This window comes from Tamandua tetradactyla, chromosome 19 (genome assembly GCF_023851605.1).
Source record: "Tamandua tetradactyla isolate mTamTet1 chromosome 19, mTamTet1.pri, whole genome shotgun sequence".
NCBI lineage: Eukaryota > Metazoa > Chordata > Mammalia > Pilosa > Myrmecophagidae > Tamandua > Tamandua tetradactyla.
The window spans coordinates 47,554,138-47,575,156 of NC_135345.1; the positions used below are offsets into that span (position 1 = coordinate 47,554,138).

The 21,019-nt window shown below is 33.2% G+C and overlaps 1 long non-coding RNA gene across 1 annotated transcript in view; it reads right to left on the bottom strand.

Moving 5' to 3' along the window:
* Nucleotides 1–6,034, bottom strand: part of LOC143663591 (uncharacterized) — a 38,677-nt gene extending 32,643 nt beyond the window's left edge. Inside the window, exon 1 of the long non-coding RNA XR_013166059.1 lies at nt 5,782–6,034. This is a non-coding gene — a long non-coding RNA (uncharacterized LOC143663591). The remainder of the gene's footprint in view (nt 1–5,781) is intronic.
* Nucleotides 6,035–21,019: the final 14,985 nt, after the last annotated feature.

A 21,019-nucleotide genomic window follows, 5' to 3' on the forward strand; every position in this document is an offset into this window, starting at 1 on the left:
GTATTTGACAAAATTGTGGACCACTTCTGAATAACAACAGTTAGAAAACTAGGAATAGGAGGAAACTTTCCATAATGCTAAAGGGAGTATAAGAAAAACCCACAGATATCATAGTTAATGGTGAAAAACTGATAGCTTTTCCCTTGAGACTAAGATCAAGACAAGAAAGCCTACTGTCACCACTGTTATTCAACATTGTACTGGAAGTTATAGCTAGAACATTTAAGAAGGATAAATAGAATACATCAAAATTGGAAAGTTAGAAATGAAACATTCCCAATTTGCACATAAAATGAGCCTATACATAGAAAATCCTGAAGTCTTTTAAATATCCACAGCAAATTTACTGCAACTAACAAACTATTCAGCATAATGACAGGTTTCAATATCAATGGGCAAAAAGTCTATAGGATTTCTAACTCTGATAATGAACAATGTGAAGGAGAAATCAAGAAAAAAAAATCCTTTTATAATAACAAGTAAAATAATCTAGTATAAATCTAACCAAGGAAGTACAAGACTTTTGCATAGAAAACTACAAACATTGCTATAAGAAATCAAGAAAGACTTAAATAAATGGAAGGGCATTACATGTTCTTGAAAGACTAAACATTATTAAGATGTCAGTTCTGTCCAAAATGATTTACAGATTGAACAGAAACCCAATCCAAATTCCAACAGCTTTCTTTGTAGAAATGGAAAAGCCAACCATCAAATTTATATGGAAGATTAAGGACCTTAAATAGCCAAAGCCATCTTGAGAAAGAAGAATAAAATCAGAGGATTTACATTTCCTGATCTTAAAATTTATTACAAAAACATAATTGTAGAAAACAACATGTTTTTCACAAGGACAGACTTATAGACTGATGGTATAGATCTGAGAGTTCAGAAATCAACCCTCACATTTATGGCTAACTGATGTTTAAGAAGGGTGTCAAATCCATTCATTTGAAAGCATGTTTTTTGCAACAAACGATCATGAATAAAGTGGATGTGCATATACAAAAGAGGTGGATCCCTACCTCACACCATATAAAAATCAATGCAAAATATATCAAAGAACTAAATATAAGAACCAAAACTATAAAACTCCTAGAAGAAAACATAGGGGAGAATCTTCAGAACTGTCTGATAAAAATTGTTTCTTAGACTTTGTACCCAAAGCACAAGCAACAAAAGAAAAAAAAATAGATAAATGGGACCTTATCAAAATTAAAAATGTTTGCACATCAGAGTACTTTACCATGAAAATAAAAAAGACAGCCTACTTAATGGGAGAAAATATTGGGGCACACATCTGGTAAAAGTTTGATATTCAGAATATATAACACATACATAAAACTGAACAATAACAAAGAACAACAACTCACTTTAAGAAAAATGGGCCAGAGACTTGAAAACACATTTCTTCCAAAAAGACATACAAATGAGCAAAAAAATAAGAGGGAAAGAAGCTCAACATCATTAACTATTAGGGAAATGCAAGTAAAAATGATGAGATGTAATTTCACATAGACTTGAATGGCTATTATTAAAAAAAAACTGGAAAATTTCAAATGTTGGAGAGGATATGAAGAAATAAGAGCACTCACTCTTGCTGATGGGAATATAAAATGATACAGTTTCTGAGGAAGACAGTTTGGTAGTTCCCTAGAAAGATAAGTATAGAATTACCATACAAACCAGGAATCTCACTATTCCAGAGTATACCTAAAAGAATTGAAAAGAGGAATTTGAACAGATTTCTGCACACTGATGTCCATCATGGCATTATTCCTAATTGCAAAAGATGAAAGTAACCAATGAATGGATAATTAAAATGTGCTATATACATACAATGGAATACTTTTCAGTAATAAAATGGAATGATGTCCTGATACATATGACAAGGTGGATGAACCTGGAAGACATGTTAAGTGAGGTAAGCCAGACACAGAAGGACAAATACGATACTATCCTAGTGATATAAAATAATTAAAATAAGGAAATATAGACTCAGAAACTAGAATAGAACACTAGGTGTGGTGGTGGTGGTAGAGAATGTGGAGTTCATGCTTAAATAGTACAGTTTTATTTGGGTTTGTGGAATAGTTTTGGTAATGGATGGTGCTGAAGATAGCACAGCACTGTGAATGGAATTAACAGCACTGAATTATTTATTTGAATTTGGTTAAAAGGGGGAATTTTGGGCTATATTTATGTTACTAAAATACATAATTATACTAAAAACAGCAAACTAGGAAAGGAGGAAATGGGCAAGGAATCCAATTTGCCAGTTCACCTTGTGACAGAAAAATGAATGATTCTGCACATGTGGCCCTCATGATTCAGCAGCTTTTGAAGTCATGTTGACTTTTTACCCAATCATGGCAGAAATGGTGTGGCACTATATTCACCAGTTTCCCCATTGGGTAGCTTCAGTCTTCCTGGCAGTGACAACATCTTCTGGACTCTTGGCAATATCCTGGGAAGCTCTTCCAGCTTTTGTGGAGTATTTGTAAACCACGAGTCACTGTAATACTGCATTTATCAATACCAAATACAGTAAACTGGCAGTATATTTATCTTTCTTAGTAGTACATAAAATAATGATGTGTGTTAAAATCTGTGTTATCAGATATGCGAAGCATTATACATTTCTTTCTTAGAAAATCACTTAACATGGTTTTTGCAACTCAATCCTATATGATACCAATAGTTACCGCTTCAGTTCTAAGTCAATAGCTTACAACATAATGAAAATGTGTTATGACCTTTTAATTTCAGATCTAACATGTGGAGAAATATATAATTAGATATTTTCTCTTCTAATTTCTATGTTCTCATCACCAATGACAAAAATGGACTTTTGTCCCAACAAATAGCACAGCTTGAAATACATTTCTGATAGGGTATATAGGATGCCCTAAGCAATGCAGATTTATCATAATTCACTTATAGGCATAAAACCTTGCTACTTACAATTCCTGAAGTATAAATAATTCTGGTTACTAAACTTTTCAAAATTTCTGGTAATAAAAGTTATAATTTGTTATATGTGGAGATTTTGTTAAATTCGCAAATTCCATGCCCTCTTTCTACTCCACACTCTTCTATTTGAAACATCAAGAAAATTTTGAGGAGGCAGATATATTTTTTGAGAAATAAATTATAATTTTCCTTAACTTTCAATGTTAATTCTTATATTGTATCTATAAATCAAAGTATTCAGAATCAAAATTTTAAATATTGTATTATATCAGAAAAGATTCATTACAGAACATTCAACATTGTCCTAACAATAAAGATGCAACCGTAATTTTACTTATGTGTTTTTACAAATCAAACATTAAGGACAACCTGCAATGCAAATTAGTAGATGGTTAACCCTTTATATTCCAGGCTGTTAGAATTCCACTTTGACAGAATAATTTCCAAAATGTCTTCTATGCCTCCTAGCTTCTTATTTAAATATGTATCTTAAACTTTTCTTGATGTTACAGGCCATCAAGCACTGTTATGACTATCAAGCAATGTGATTAGGTATGGATTTAGGTTGTATAGAATATGGTATATAATTATGTTGATTCTGAAACACTATCTCCAGAAGAAATATCCCAATGCTAGCTTATTTGTTTTTATCTCTCTTTCCTAATGAAGATTAAGATAAAATTTGAAGCTTCCTGATTTCCTAGATAGAGCTCAAGAACTGAATTTCTATTAAAAACCTTATGAAAAGTTACGGCAGAAAATAATAACTGAAGTTTACCGTATTAATGCCTTACCTAATTATTGCCCTTTAACTCATCTGCATAAATATAAATATTAATATTATTCCTGGATTACTGATATTATGCATGAAAGTATATCTGGTTTTATGTTTTGTTTTCCTAGTTGTTTAAGACTAAATATTCTTCATAATTTCAAGTATTTATGACAATGAATTTCTGCAAATCTTGGTGAAAGTCTCCATATTCTTTATTTTTAGTAGATAACATATGCTTATCTGATAACAGGCTACAATTTTTACAAAGCTTTACTTTTAAGAGCTGCAGAGAGAAATAAAATTACAATTGCCTCTTGATTCCTCAAATAAGGTTGAAAGTTCACTAATGGATGTTTTATATGACAATATTTCTTATTCAAAGTCCGAATAAGGTAGTTCAAAAGTTGAACTTATGAATTCAGACTTGAAGATAGGGCAGATATAAAGTATTTTTCCAACCTTATGACATCTTCCTCAAAATTTTCTAGCTATTCCATTTACAATGAAAAAATACTGGGCTCCTAACATATGTTAGCCATTGTATAGATGTGCAGGAAAGAGTAACCAAATATCTTAGTCGTCCTAGTATAGCATATACTATATTGCAAATACACATGAATGATAAAACCAGTTAGAATTTCTTTTCCTTTATCCATAACTAGTTTTTGTTGTGTCAGCAGCACATAAGGATACTTAATGGGGATAGATACTGCTGCGCAAAGTTTAATTTTGTTTGAATAAAATGTCAATCTGGCTTGCTTCTTCTGACAGAAAAGGGGATTTGATTTTAATGTCCATAATAGACTATACGAGATCGACTAGCATTTAAAAAAAAGCACTTTTTAGTTTTTGGTAGTTCTACTACCAAAAGGTTTACTCCTTTTCACTAATGCTCCTTCCCGGTTTGAAATACTCACAACATCTTGTTCAAGATAAATTGCTGAGTTAATAACATCTACTTATTATGGTAAAGTCTTTGCCATGGATACTGGGTAATGCATAGGATAATGTCCACGTCTTCAACGATAACCATTCAAAAACACAACCTAGGTTATCTAACTAATGGATTTTATGATACTGCACTGTGCCATAGTTTTAAAATGACTCAGAATTAAGGAAAACAGATAGCTATTATATCTCATTTAATACACAGTAGAAAATTGTACATTAGGTATAATTATCAACCATATCTTATGCTTAAGTAATTTAGAGATGTCATCTTTTAAAATTCCCTTGTCAAATATTTATTGAAATGTAAATGATGATTTTTTTCTTTTGAAATCAGTAAAATCTTGTTGTGTAATATTTATTGAAATTTTGTGTAACATTTAAGTAAATATATGGCTAATTTACATGATTGAAGTAAAGATAATAAGGACCATGAAAAAAATTAAAACTGCTGCATTTCTATGAATCAGAGATAGTTAGTGACAACATTATGCCATATATTTTTCTAGCCACACTTTTTGTTTAGACAAAATTGGTATCATATAGAAAACTGTTTTAAGTCCTTTTACCAGTACCTTATATTGTCAAAATACTAAATTTTCTTTCATAAAATGATTAATATTAGTACATCATCCAACATATGGTTGATTTCATTTAACTAATTCCCTATTTAAGTGGTTTCCAATATTTGAGCCAATAACACTTTTTTATTATCTCCTAAAGATTATTCCATTGGTCATTCTCCTTCATAAAACTTAAAGTAAAGTAAGATTTGTGGATCATGCCTTCCTTGGGGTATGTATAGCATAAAAGTAATTTTACTGATCATGCAAAATTAGTGTTGCAAGGGTTTTTGCTATCTGGATTAGTAAAAACTTTTAGTATTAGCAATAAAATTCTCATAAAATTGATAGAATTCTTATTGTTGTTATTATTATTCCTGTTTCAGATTGCTAAAGCTGCATGAATGCAATATACCAGAATTGGGTTGGCTTTTTGCTTTTTCAATGGGTGTATATTAGGTTATAAATTTACAATTCTAAGGCCATGAAAATGTCCAAATGAAGGCATCAAGAGAAAGGTACCTTCTCTCAGGAAAGTTTCCTGGCATCCAGGGTTCCTCTGTCACATGGGAAGGCACATGGTGATTTCTTATGGTCCTTTTCTCCAAAAATATCTCTGAGGGCATTTTCTTTGGCTCTTAGCTTCTCTGGATCCTTCCTTGTTTCTCCCAGGCATTTCTGTCTCTCCTAGCTTCGGTCAGCTCTCTGAGTTTCATCTGTCTCTTATGTACTCATAGAGGACCCCAGCAAGGTGATTTAGGTCCACCTTGAATGGGCTGGGTCACATCTCCATGGAAACAACTGAACCAAAAGTTCCCACCCAACAATAGGTCTGTTCACACAGGGATGGATTAAGAGAGCATGGCCTTTTATGGGGGTACATAATAGCTTCCAACAAGTACAATTATTATTATTATTATTTGTTTAAATTTTGTTCCATGTGCCATTAATTATATTTAATGTTCTTTCCTAGATATAGCTTGCAAATTTGCTTTAAGATCCTGTTTTATATTAATGTTACATATAATAGGTTTTGAGGTCCACCATAGATCATAAATAAAAAATTATCATGGATGAAATGTTGCAATGAATACAAGATTGTTCCCTTGGCCTGATCATGGCACACAATGAAGAAGCATACACAAGTATACACACACACACACACACACATACACCAAGTTCAAATTAATCTAAGAACAAAATATAAAAGGATATGCCATTTAGTAAACGTAAATAACTATAAACATTACCCTATTATATATTATAAAGAATAATGCTCAAAGTTAATTAAGGTCTCAAGTGGTATTTCATAATGTTCATAAACAAGGGCTTTTGAGCATTACTTACAACTTTGGCACTTATAGTGGGTTGAATAGTGTGCCACTAAAATTCAGTCCACCTGCAACCTCTTATGTGAACTTATTTAGGAATAGCATAGTCACAATGTAATATGTTAAGATGAGGCCATACTGGATTAAGATGGGACCCTAAGTCCAATGACTGGTATTTCATAAAGAAAGAAGTGGGAGATTCAGACAGAGAGATATAAGGTAAAAAAGACCATATGAAGACAAAGGCAGAAATTACAGTTAAACTGCCATAAACCAAGGAACGCCTGTGGCCACAAGGATCTGGAAGAGACAAGGAATGATCATACCCTAGAGACTTCAGAGGAAGAGATGGCCCTGCTGACACTTTAATTTTAAACCTTCAGAACTGTGACAGAATACATTTTGGCTGTTTTAGGCCACCCAGTTTGTGATACTTCGTTGCAGCATCCCTGGGAAATTTATACAACAACACTGTCCAAAGTACTTAAACATGTTATATTTCTATATAACTTTCTATCTTTGAAAGTTTCCTGTCAGAGTTGTTGAAAAATATATTTTGCTAGAATGTGTAAAAACTCAACTATCTGGAAAACAAATCCATGCTTTCACCCATTTACTCAACAAGTGTTTATCAATACTTTACAATGAATCTGAGGGAGTATGAGGTCCTATGGATTTGGAAAAAAATAAGGAAGAAGAGGAAGTAGTTTCAATAGTCAGACCAGGGTTGAATTCCACCCTTGCTGTTTAATAGCTCTCTGATCTTGGGCAAATTAAGGTTCTTTTCACCTATCACATTATGGTGGTAACAATATCTGACTCATAATATATAAGTTTGTGGGGGGATTGAGCTATTTTTTAATATGAAGTGCCTAGTTCAATACTTGACACATAACCAACCAGAAACACTATTAATTTCAAATACTAAATGAAGCCTACTGTGTGTGTGCACATGTGCACCAACTCATGCTACAATAAATGTATTGATCACAGATCTATGCCCAACTCAACATGGGGTTATGGAAGGTTAGGTGTGGTGAAAAACTTTATTCAGAAACATCCACTTTTCCATGGAGAAGGATTATACTTTCCCACCATACTGATGCCAGGCTTGCTTTGACAATGACATGTGACATGCTTTGACCGATAGAATACATAAGCTATTATCCACTGCCACTTCAAGGTGAGGATTTAAGAGCCAGTATGTACATTACTATGCTCTATTTTTCCTGTCAGGAGACAGTTAGTGGTCCAGTTAGAGAGTCAGAGGCTCCTCCATCAGCCTGGTTTCCAGGGTGAAGAAGACATGGAAGCAGCTTTCAATGAGCATGTAGTATGATGGGAAATAAATCCTTTCTTTTTTTCTGTAAGACACTGATGTTTTGGAGTCATTTATTACCACAAAGTATATTTTTTATCTTGACAGACTTTCTCTAAGAAATGACAGTTGGTTGCATCTTGAAAGATGATCAGGCATTAAACAGACATAGAAAGTAGAGGGGGATCTTTCATAGTAAATTAATGACATATGTGTCAAGACTAGTAGATAAGAGAAGTGTAAGGGGTTAAATACAGGGAGTTTGGTATCTATTCTAAATTTTATGAATATCTACTAGTGCATTTTAAGGAAAAGAATATCATAATCCAATTTGTATATTTAGAAAGATCACTCTGGAAACAAAGAGTGGATTAGTTTGAGGAAGAAACAGCTAGGAGTCTTCTGCAATTATCTTAAGAGAAATAAAATTGAGAACCTGGTGGAAATGGGGATGATTATGAGAGGATGCATCCACAAGATTTTAATCCAGTAAAATCACCTGAAACTGGATTTGAAGTGTAGAAATGTGAATGAAGGTGAAGCTGTACAACTCAAAATCAAGTCTCAGATCACCAACTTGAGCATTTGGGTAGCTCAGATTGCCAATTATCAAGACACAAAATTCAAGAGAGGATGTAGGGAAGCATGGCAGAGAGATGAATTTGAGCTGATACTATATTCTAAAGCACCATTTTGGAATTCTTTTATGGAGATTTGGTTTCATGTTTCTCATGGCTTCTATATTATTGATCCAAAAATGTATTACCTTTTAGTCAATATTTGTACAAAACTTTTTAAGTAAAAAATCTGTTGTGATAAATTTATATGTCCTTAAATGCAGATGTAAGGTAAATGAGGAAACTTTAGATCATTAGCAATAAAAGAATTCTGTGCAGTTATTATACCTCAGAGTAGAAATAGACCACTTATTACTCTAAATGTCTGAATAGGTAAGCTTCGGATCACTCATTTCAGAGTATGTCAGGAAGAACCATACTTTCTTAGCATTGGCCATATCCAAACAACTATTAAAGCTTTTGTCCAGAAATATGAGTTAATCCAGTGGCACATTCATCAGACTACACATTTAGATTAGTGGGTTGCATTTCTTCATGTTCCTGGGGAGTTTCTAGCAAAAGTGGGACCCATGGTCTTGGCAAAAACAGCTGACACCTTTGGATAGACAAGTGTCTCTCATTTCAGTACAGGCGTTTTTATGCAGGCTACATAGGAATATCTTAAAAGATCTAACTGCTTCTCTGGTAAAAACACATTTATGTAACCATCAATTCTAAGAGGAAATTCTTACCAAAGATTTTGAAGGACCTGTGATCCTTGGTCCCTAATCCCATGCTTTCCTTTAGAAGACATTGGAGAGTTTAAGGGTGTGGTAATGAAAGCATAGCAAAATTTATGAAGGATTTGGTAAGACTTATTTTCAACCTGTTGTTTCCCATCATGGTTCTTGGGTATTACAATCCACACTGAGAGTTACAGTCTAAATGCTTGATGTAGTATTAATGTAAAAGAAAAGGACATACCCCTCCTGGTTAATTCCTCTTTACCTAAACAAATCAGGATAGAGAACAAAATCAGAAAATTTGGGGGAAGTTTTAAAGTGATATCCTTTAATTAAGATAGAGTTAAAAATTACAGAATAAGGATTATGAAGAGCTAATTAATAGAAAATATAATCTAAGAAATGCAAATATTGTACATATAACCGTTTTGCACTTATAATCTATTTCCATCCTTAAACTCAGTTGCTTCTCTCAAAAATCCAATATTCTCTTTGCTGCAATTTAAATATGAAAGAACTGAGAGAGAGAGAGAGAGAAGTTAAATGAGGCTGAATATGAATTACAAGCAGAATCAGAAACCAGATCTGCCAATTTCTGGTTCAAAAATTTCAGAGTCCGTCTCACAAACACTTTATTTCTGTTTTTATAATCTCCAAAGCAAATATTTGAAAGCTGATTTAACATCAGGAAGTAATCTGTTTATGAAGATAATTGTGACTTATTAGCCCAATATGTTCCTTGCTATAATCAAGAAATTTGGTTGAAAGTAATTCTCCTTGGACTTCATTAGTTCCTTTGCTAGGAACAAATGGCAATTCCCTTGGAATTAGAAATTAGAAATCTAGAACTGAATAAGCAAATGTTGGAATAAAATAACTGCTTTAATCCACAGTTCATCAATTTCTAACATTAAAAACTTCCCAAAGCTATTAGTTCCATTTCAGAGAATTTCAAACACAGCAAACTTGATTCTCTGCTATTAGCAATTTGGGAGGTTGGTCTGGAATGAATAAGGGAAAAGAGAAAAATATAACAGTTATTGAGAGCCTTCTATATGCTAGACACTTTGATGCGCTATCTCATTTAACTCTCTCAAAATGATATGCAATTCCCATTTTAGAAAAACAGGTTTGTGAGATTGAAAACCCTGTAGCCTTTCCAAGGGAAACACTTCCAGGCCCTCGGCAAAGCTTGAACTTGAACCAAGACCAGATGTCTCAGAAAATCATGTTTTTTGAAACCATTCAAATAGTCTTAAAGAGACTTGAGATCTTGCATTCCACATACAAACATTTGTCTTTAATTTTTTTCAGTGTATGGTTTTTCAGTGAATGAAACTTGAGAACAAAGCAACTAGCTCTTCTATAAAGGAAACATGCAGATGTTAAAAAGGAAGTACTGTGTTGACAATACTTACAGGCGTGATAACATAATTATTGGTGTACATGTGTTCTGCTTAAAAGCTTGGAGTGACATTATGAGAGTAGCTACCATATTTTAAATGGGTCTTTAAAAAATTAGTAGCTTCACTTAAATACTTGTATATCTGGTTGACTATGTAGTAAAGGAGCTGATTTTCTGTTCTATGAACTAAAGAAACTCTTGGCTATTTATTTAAAGAACTTTAAATGTTTTCAAGAGCTTTAAAATTTTTCGAAGAGCTTTAAACAGCATTGTCAAATATTCTACAGGGTTTAAAGCTAAAGAAATAACCTTTTGACCTTATTCAGTGGTAGCCTCAATTCTGTACCATTACCTTAAGTTTCATATCAATTGAAAGAGTTGCATTTTGCCTAAGAAAATAAAATTGAGCGACTGAAATTTTCCCAGCTGTGAGAAATGAAAATGGATAGAGAAAAATGCAAGAATTATAAATGAGGACAGTGGCGCTCTCTCAGAAGTATTTCCTCCTGGGGATGTAACATTTGGGTTTCTGTCAGTTTTAAGGTTTTATCTTGTATATTATCAGCTATATTTGCCTTTTAAAGGGGCACTTTATTCTGCTTTGATTGTTTAAATCATTTTTATTGATTTATATTGCATATTCCTATACTACGTTATCATCCAAAGTGTGCAGTCAGTGGTTCAAAATATCATCATATAGCTGTGCATTTATCTTCACAATTGAATTTTTCTTTTTTATGAAAAATAACATATATAGAAAAAAATCCTGCCTTGATTTTTAAAGACATGCTTCTTTTAAAATTTCATTTTGTTTAGCTATACCAAAGAAAAAGAAAAAAATGAAGGATCCATTTTTTTGTTTATTCTACTGCCATATCTTATGAGCTAGAATTTTGGGGGGTTAAAAATACCCCCCTGCCTTCCCCCCACCCATCACCAAACCTTTGCTGCTGGTACAGATTCCCCATTTTGCAGAAGACAGATTTTCTGTAGTATTTTTCTCCTTAAGTTTAAACCTGGTATTTGGTTTCCATAAAGGTCAGGAATTCCTTTCCAGGATGTCAGGATCTGAATTTATGGAGCATTCATATAGATGTGGATGATATTTTGACTTCTGAGTAAATAAGAATTTCCCAAAGCAGTGATTAGATCATTGGGCGTTGAATTCAGAAGGGTCCCAATTTTATATCCTTATGTAGCACCGAATATATCTGTGAGCATGAGGCAGTTAATACAATCCTCATCCCTCAGAGAATAAATTTCTTATTCTTCAGGTTTCTAATCTGGTCAAAGTTAAAAGTGATAATGCATGTACAGTATTTACTATAGGAAGCACTAAAAAATGTTGCTAATATTATTTTCCCTGCAAGTTTTAAAAAATATTCTTAGTATTATTTTGTTTTTAAATTGCCATTTTAAACTTAATGTATATATTCAGCTATATTCTTTGCAAAGAATATTGTTATAGTGACACCTACTATTTACCAAATTTTGACATAATTTTTATTAACTTTTATGAACTATAATTTACATATAATAAAATGCATAGTTTTAAGTACATTTCAATGAGTTTTGACAAATGTATGTGCTAGTGGAACCACCACTGCAATTAAGGTGTAGAACATTTCCATTATCTCAAGAAATGCTCTTCTTTGGCAATAACCAACAAAGACACAGGGAACCTCTTGCTTGCTTTCCATCATGACAGATTGATTTTTGCCTTTTGTGTGGTTTCATATTAATGGGCTCATATGTTATATCTTCTTCTGTAACCAGCAACTTTCTCTCAGCATAGCATATTTCAAATCACATGCTAAATACCAATCCATTGTATGAATACAGCACAATTTCGTAAAACTATTCACAGATTGATGGAATTTGGGGTTGTTGCCAGTTTTCGGCTAATGAGAATAAATGACTATCAACATTTGTATGAGTATTTATGTGAATATATTTTCATTTATTTAGGGAAAATACTGAGGACTCGTATTATTGCTGTATTAGAGGTATTCCTTCAATTCTGCCAGAAAGCTAGCATACTGCTTTTCAAAGAGGTGGTGACATTTTATATATCTAGCAGCAATTTACGAGAGTTCCAGTTGCTTTACATCCTATGCTTGTTTGAGAGGATGGATGTACCCTAGAAAAGCCATGTTTTAATCCTAATCCCCATTTTGTAAAGGCAGCCATTTCTTCTAATCCTTATTCAGTACTGTATGTTTGAAACTGTAATTAGATCATCTCCCTGGAGATGTGATTTAGCCAAGAGTGGTCGTCAAACTGGATTAGCTGGAGGTGTGTCTCCAACCATTTGGGTGGGACTTGATTAGTTTCTGAAGTCCTATAAAAGAGGAAACATTTTGGAGAATGAGAGTGATTCAGAGAGAGCAGAGCAGAATGACATAGCCACGAGAAGCAGAGTCTACCAGCCAGTGACCTTCGGAGATAAAGAAGGAAAATGCCTCTTGGGGAGCTTCATGAAACAGGAAGCCTGAAGAGGAAGTTAGCAGATGATGCTGTGTTCGCCATGTACCCTTCCAGCTGAGAGAGAAGCCCTGACCATGTTCGCCATGTGCCTTCTCACGTGAGAGAGAAACCCTGAACTTCATCAGCCTTCTTGAACCAAAGTATCTTTCCCTGGATGCCTTACATTGGACATTTCTATAGACTTGTTTTAATTGGAACATTATCTCGGCCTTAGGGGAATCCTTCTTAAAAGCTGCTCTGTTTCTGGTATATTGCCTTCTGGAAGCTAGCAAACTAGAACAAACCCTTACGAACATGCAGATTTATTAGTTGTTTTAATATTTGCCAATCTAATCGGTTTATGGCAGTCTTTCATCTTGACTTAATTTGCATTTCTCTGATAACTAATGATGTTTAGTGTCTTTTTATGTGCTTGTTAGTCATTTGCATACCTTCTTCTAAGAAGATACTATGCAAATATTTTTATTAGAGAAGCTATAGGTTTAAATAAAAACCATGTAGAAAATAGAGAGTTCCTATATACCCTCTCACATGCACAATTATTAATATTTTGTGTTGGTAGTACCTTTGTTACAATTGATGAAACAATATTGTTATAATTGTACTAATTTAATTATAGCCCATAGTTTACATTAGGGGCCACTATTTGCATTGTACAGTCCTACGCTATTTTTACAATTTTTATCCTAGAACATATATTTAATGTAAACATTTCCCATCCTAACCACATCCTAGTAAATAATTCAGTACTGCAAACTGTGCCAATAATGTTGTGCTACCATCACCACTATCCATTACCAAAACTTATGTATCACTCTCCACAGAAACTCTCTACCATTTAAGCATTAACTTCCCACTCTGTGACTCCATTAACTGTATTCTAATTTCTGATAATATGAATTTTCTGCTTTTAATTATTTCACATCCGTAAGAGAATACAGCATTTATCCTTGTGTACCTGGCTTATTTCATTTATCATGCTGTCTTCAAGTTTCATCTATGTTGTTGTATGTATAAGAACTTCATTCCTTTTTATGGCTGAACAATATTCCTACATATGCATAGACCACAATTTTTTATCCGTTCATTGGGTGATGGACACTTAGGATATTCCATCTTTTGGCAATTGTGAATAATACCATTATGAACATTGATGTGCAAATATCTGAGTCCCTGTATTCAATTTTTTTGTGTCTATACCTAGAGCTGGGATTGCAGGGTTATATGGCAATTTAATATTTAACTTTCTGAGGATAACCCAAATCATTTTTACAGCTATTGCACCATTTTGCATTCCCACCAAAAATGAACAAGTGTTCACGTTTCACCACATACTACCCCAAAATTGTTTTTCATCTGTTTTGTTTAATAATATCCATAATAGTGGATGTGAAATAATAAAATCTCATTGTGGTTTTGATTTACATCTCCCTAATGGGTAATAATGTTGAATATCTTTCCATGGCTTTTTTGGTTATTTGTGTACTTTCTTTGGAGAAATGTCTATACATGTCTTTGCCCACTTTTTTTTAATTTTTAAATTTTTTAAAGCATAACTACATGCAGACATGAACATTCTTACCATCTGATCATTCCATTCTTGGTACATAAACAATAACTCACAATATCATCACATAGTTATAAATTCATCACCTCTCAGAACATCTTCATCAATCCAGAAAAATAAATAAAAAGAAAAAAGAAAAGAATTCATACATACCATCCCCCCTTCCCCCCCTCACTAGTTATCAGCATTTCAATCTACTAAATTTATTTTAACATTTGTTCCCCCTATTATTTACTTATTTTTAATCCACATGTTTTACTTGTCCATCGATAAGGTAGACAAAAGGAGCATCAGACACAAGGTTTTCACAATCACTCAGCCACATTGTGAAAGCTATATCATTATACAATCATCTTCAAGAAACATGACTACTGGAACACAGCTGTACATTTTCAGGCAATTCCCTCTAGCTTCTCCATTACACCTTAACTAAAAAAGGTGATATCTATATAATGCGTAAGAATAACCTCCAGGATAACCTCTTGAATTCTCCCCTTTGGTTGAGAAGATTTTCTCAATCCGTTGATGCTGAGTTCCAGCTCATTCTAGAATTTCTGTCCCACATTGCCAGGAAGGTCCACACTCCTGGGAGTCGTGTCCCATGCAGACAGGGGAGGTCAGTGAGTTTGCTTGTCGTGTTGGCTGAGAGAGAAAGGCCACATCTTAGCAACAAAAGAGGTTCTCTTGGGGGTGACTCTTAGGCCTAATTTTAAATAGTCTTTGCCCACTTTTAATTGGGTTGTTTGTGTTTTTGTTGTTGAGTGTAAGATTTCTTTATATGCTCTGCTAATTAAACCCTATTACCTATGTATTTTCCAAATTTTTCTCCCATTCTCTAGGTTGTCTTTTCTTTCATGCCATAACCTTTTTATGCAAAAATGGTTTTAGTTCCATTTTCCTATTTTTTCTTTTGTTACTCCATGCTTTTTGTTTAAAGACTAACTAAACATTTCCTAACACAATTTAGTAAAGATGCTTCCCTATATTTGCTTCTAGGAGTTTGATAATTTTGTTTCTTGTATTTAGGTACTTGATCCATTTTGAGTTCATTTTTGTATATTAAGTGAGAAAGGGGTATACTTTCATTCTTTTGCATATAGATATCCAGCTTTCCTAGCACCTTTTGTTAAGGAGACTATTTTTTTCTTCATTGATGGGACTTAGTACCCCTGTCAAAAAACCAATTGGCTGTGCATCTGAAGATTTCTTTCTGAATTCTCAATTTGAATCCATTGATTTATGTCTGTCCTTGTGTAGTACTATGCTGTGTTGATTATTCTAGCTTTGTAATTGTACTAAAATAAGTGTGTCTTCCAATTTTCTTCTTCTAAGATGGTTTTAGCTATGCAGGAACCCTTAACCTTTGAAAAAAATTGGATCACTGGCTTTCCATTTCTGTAAAGAAGGTTGCAGAATTTTGATTGGGAATTCATTTACTATGTAAATTGCTTTGGGTAAACTTGATATCTCAACACGATTAAGTCTTCCAATCCATGAACACAGAATGTCCTTTCCTTTATTTAGTCTCTTTTAACTTCTTTCGACAATGATTTATAGTTTTCCATGTAAGTACTTTACATTCTCTGTTAAACTTATGCCTAGATATTTGTTTCCTTTTGTTGTTATTGGGAATGGATTTTTTTCTTGATGTCCTCTTCAGAATGTTCTTTTCTAGTGTTTAGAAACAGTATTGATTTTTGAGTTTTGTACTTGTACCTTGCAACTTGCTGAACTCTTTCATTAGCTGCAGTAGCTTTGCTGTGGATTTTTCAAGATTTTCCATATATATAGGATCATGCTATCTTCAAATAGGGAAACTTATTTGTTTCCCTCCAATTTGTATGCCTTTTATTTCATTTTTTTTGCTTAACTCTCTAGCTAGAAATTCCAATACAATGTTGAACAATTGTAGTGACAGTGGGCATTCTTATCTTGCTCCTGATCTTATAGGGAGAACATTTAGCCTTTCACCATTAGGTATATTGTTAGCGGTGCACTTTCATATGTTTATCATTTGAGGAAGTTTCCTTCTATTCCTAGTTTTCTGTGTGTTTTTTATGAAGAAGAGTGCTGTATTGTGTCAAATGCCCTTTCTGTGTAAATTGAGATGATCTTGCTTTTTTTTTTTTCTATTAGTGTGGTGTTTTATAATAATTGATTTTCTCATTTTGAACCACCCCTGTATAACTGGGATGATTTCCACAGAATCATAATGTATAATTCTCTTAATGTGCTTTCAGATTTGGTTTATTAGAATTTTGTTGAGTAGTTTTGCATCTGTTTTCATAGGGGATATCATGTTTAACTTTCTTTCTCATTCTAATTTTGTCTGAATGTGCTGTTAGCCTGTTGGTGGCCTTATACAGAATGAGTTTGGGAGTGTTCACTCATTTTCAATTTTTTTGTAAGGGTTTTGGTATTTGGAGCAGAATTGCTATTAATTAGTTTTGGATTGTTTGGTAAATTTCGTCAGTGAAGCCGTCTGATTCTGGGCTTTGCTTAGTTGGCAAGTTTTTGTTACTGATTCAATCTCCATTTGTTTTTAGTCTGTTGAAATCTTCTATTTCTTCTTGAGTCTGTGAGGATTGTTTGTGTATTTCTTGGACTTATCCACTTCATCTAGATTGCCTAATTTGTTGGCATACAGTTGTTCATAGTATCCTCTTTTAAACCTTTTTATTCTTGGGTTATCTATGGTAATTCTTAGGAACAGAGTCCTTACTGATTCCACAAGAGACAGCAAGTCAAAGATGAACAAATTTATTGGAGGAGTAAAGCAGGGAGGAAGCAGGTGGGAGCCAGTAGGAAGAAAAAGAAAATGGCTCTGTTTTTTTGTTCTGGAGTCTTAAAGTGAAAGTGATGCCAGGAGGAAGGGTGCCCACTAGGTGTGTGTTGTCCCTTGATTGGATGGGGGCTTGTTGACTTAGGGTATGATAGATTGCTGAGGTATTCTCCTTTGATGTGCAGGTGCATGTAACAGGCAGGGTGAGGCACTGGCAGGGGAGGGTGTTATTAGCAGCACTGTCTGGAGGATACAATACCAGCTAGTATGGCAACTGGTTCATATCTGGGTCCTTGGACCTGCCAAGAATGCTGAGGAGGGGAGCTCTGCATCAAGAGTTCCTTTTGCTCTTAGAATTATTTTTCTGAAATCAACCATAATGTTCCTCTTTCACTTCATTTTAGTTATTTGCTTCCTCTTTCTTTTATTAGGTCACCACAGTGTGTGCAGAGGGGTTCATCTGCTCTCTCCAGAACAAGGCCATGAACCCATAATGGGACTGAGGCTCCACATCATTATGGGGAAGGGTTCAGGAAGGGCCAGAAAAGGTACCATGATCATTTCCTACCATTGATTAAAGCTGCATTTCTCAAATTAGTTACTGCAAGCCTTTGACTGTGTTCTGGAGTTCTGAGGAAGATGGTTCTACCAGGTTTTGCTGGTTGTTCAAGGATTCTGTGGGGGAATGGCACTCTGCAGAATCTTATGCTGTAATAGTCACCTAACTATGCAAATCTTTTGTCCATTTTATTTGGTGGTTGAGTGCTTATTATTGAGTTGTAAGGGCATATTATTTTTAAAAATATATTTTTCTCTGCAATTAAAACATGATTTCTCTCCATAATTAGAAAATAATTAAATGCCTAACATAGTAATAACTTTAACATAATATAAACAATTTATTTTAAGCTGATACGTTGAGCATACTTTTAAATCAGATCATATATGACATAATGCTGTGATTAGGAATGACCTGGAAATTCATGCCCATTATAAATTTTTGACCCTGAAATCAATTTCATTGATTTTGCTGCATTCTGTAGCAGCTAATAAGTCAAACAAAATATCATTGCAAAATTGTGCCTCCTAAAATCTTTTTCTAGCAATGAGCTTTCTGGATTTGAAAACACAGTACTTTTCCATGCAGATGCTGAGATAATTCAAACAATAAAGATGATGCATATTCAAACATTAGGGAGCTATTTATTTACAAAATATATGAATTTTCTTCTTAAAATTGCATAGATTTTTTCAGTTTGTTTTAAGTATTCATATAAATTTTCAGAGATTTAATGGTGTTTTTTTTGTAGAAAATTGATTTTCTAGTCTTTAATCTCAAAGGATGTTAGGCCTTATTTATTCTTGACATCTTATTGCTTAGAGCTCTTTAAGGTGTGTTATAAGCAAAATGTACTACCAGTTTTTAATTATATTTGCACCATTGAGGTATTTCAATTTATTACTTTAGAAGTTCACCTGACTAGAATTCTTTAAATCAATTTCTCTAATATTTGAAACTATTATTTTTCCATTTTAATTGCAATCAATTCAAGCATTACCTAAGCAAACTAATTGCCAAGTAAAATTTTTAAAAATAGAGAAAAAATAAAGGAAAAGACAGGAATAATCTTATTTCACCAGAGCATCACATTTTGACTTGTTTGGTTATGACTCTCTTACTATTAAAAGTGTCTGTTGAGGAGATATACATTTTAATTCATGTTTTCATTCCTTCAACAAAAATATTATAGAATGCTATTACATACCAGTACTAGTCTAAGCCTTGAGGACACAAAAATCACCTCATATCGATCTTTTGCTTAAAATATCTCACCATCTACTGGGAGGAAAAAAATCAATAGGTTAATACAACTTTTAAGTGTCAATTTATTGTAAATGCTTTTGTAAGTTAGAATACCTTAGATTTATATGAACCTTATTAAAACATCTTTGTTGTTAGGGTGCAGCTTATCTGGTTTGCTCATAATGGATATTGAACACTTAAGTGCATCAATTAGGTAGGATAAATCCAATTCATAATTGTATCTCTAATAATGGAAGAAAGTGAGGATAATTTATACTTTAAGTTTGGCCTTTATACACATGACAGTCAATTTGGTTGAAAATGATTGAACAAATAATAGCAGTGAATTATTTTTCCAAACAGTTTAGCACAAATTCATCTAGTAACTATAAGGACCATATTAGAGATTTTATGTGAATTGTTCAATTTTTATATCTAAGAAACTTGTATCAACATTTAATACAGTTGATGAAATATTCATTTTTCTGGCCCAGTCTTAATTCTCATTCTTTTTAGGAATCCTCTTCTTTGTTGTAGATAGATTGATATTATGCTGGGTTGATATAGGATGTTATGAATATAGGATGCTGTTTTCTAGATTCAGAGCTTTTATTGGAAATCTTTATTCACTGGCAAATTTTCTGTTAAATAAAGTAATCATTTTCCAAAGGTCAATTTCCTTATGCAAAATTCAATTATATGCAAATTAATTTCTGTATTTTGAGAAATGTGGTCATTTCTGTTCTAATACATTTGAAACATGTCAGTACTATTATAAGTATTTTTGAAGTCTCATTTTTGTTATAAGGAAGGAAATAAGTAAATTGAAAAGGTAAATATGAAACTAAGAATGTTGGTAATAGTAAAGGCAGTTAAATGGAGTAGAAATATAGGTCATAGTTGTTGTAGAGAGAGAAGGGCAGCTGAAGGAAATAAACTCAAGCCTTAAGCTTGCCTATTTGGCATACTGCCGCCAAGGGGAAATCAACATATGCCTAAAATGAAGTACTTGATCTGTGCTGTGAGTTGAAATTTCCATGAATCGAGTTAAATACTCCAACCCTATATATTAGTTAGACTGTTGAGAATTACCTTTTCAGATTTGTGAATAATTTCTTCTGTTTCTTGTGTATGGATTTTCAGTAGGCTAGAAGTCATGGTTGGATCTGGTGACTATTAACAATTCTAAGTTATAAAATTGGTAACATCCTTAGTACTTCATTGTGACCATCATATTCCAGGCAAACTTGTCATAATATGTATGAGATACTCTTGAATAGACAGTTTTGGATTTATATCTTAATGAAAAGGTATGCATCATCTAGGTTTTAATTTCATCAGTAAATTTAATATTTGGAAAAATTGCTCATGTTTCTAAGAAGATAACTCAGTCTTGTCATTAAGATTGGATATTCTTGTGCTGGAAATGATTTTGATGTCAAGAATGTTGGATGAATAGAACAATTTCAACATGGCATATAGATCTATTGACAGCCTTTCAAAATCATGGTAGTGGTAGGATATTGAATTGTTTGCCAATATTCTTTTTGAGTGAATTAGAACGGCCTAATATTTACTCTTTTGAAAAAAATTCAGCCCTATCCTCATCAATATAAAATTATCATATTAAGTAGCAGTATAATCAGTGATATAGGACAAGCAAATTCTTAAATTTGCTTACTGCCTTACTGTCAAAAAATATTTTCAAATTTCAACCCACTTAAAATTTTGGCAATTGTAGATTGAAAAGACTACAATAACTCCTA